A 384-nucleotide genomic window follows, 5' to 3' on the forward strand; every position below is an offset into this window, starting at 1 on the left:
CTCAAAACTACGCAGTACTCTAGAAGTTTTATTCCAGTTGTTACCAAGTTGTGGAATGATCTTCCTAATCGGGTTGTTGAATCAGTAGAACTTCAAAAGTTCAAAGTTGGAGCAAATACTTTTTTGTTGACCTGGCGGACATGAGTCTTTTTATAGTTTATATATGACATATTGGTTTTTGACGTTGTTAATAGTTTATATATGACATATCTCTTTTGACATTACTTTTTTTAGAATGATTTATTGTTAATTTGTTCTCTTCAGTTATTTATTTCATTATTTCCTTACCTCACTGGGCTATTTTTCTCTATTGGAGCCCCTGGGCTTATAGCATCTTGGTTTTCCAATTAGGGTTGTAGCTTGGATAGTAATAAAATATATATA

Source organism: Palaemon carinicauda, chromosome 1, assembly GCF_036898095.1.
Source record: "Palaemon carinicauda isolate YSFRI2023 chromosome 1, ASM3689809v2, whole genome shotgun sequence".
Taxonomy (NCBI): Eukaryota; Metazoa; Arthropoda; class Malacostraca; order Decapoda; family Palaemonidae; genus Palaemon; species Palaemon carinicauda.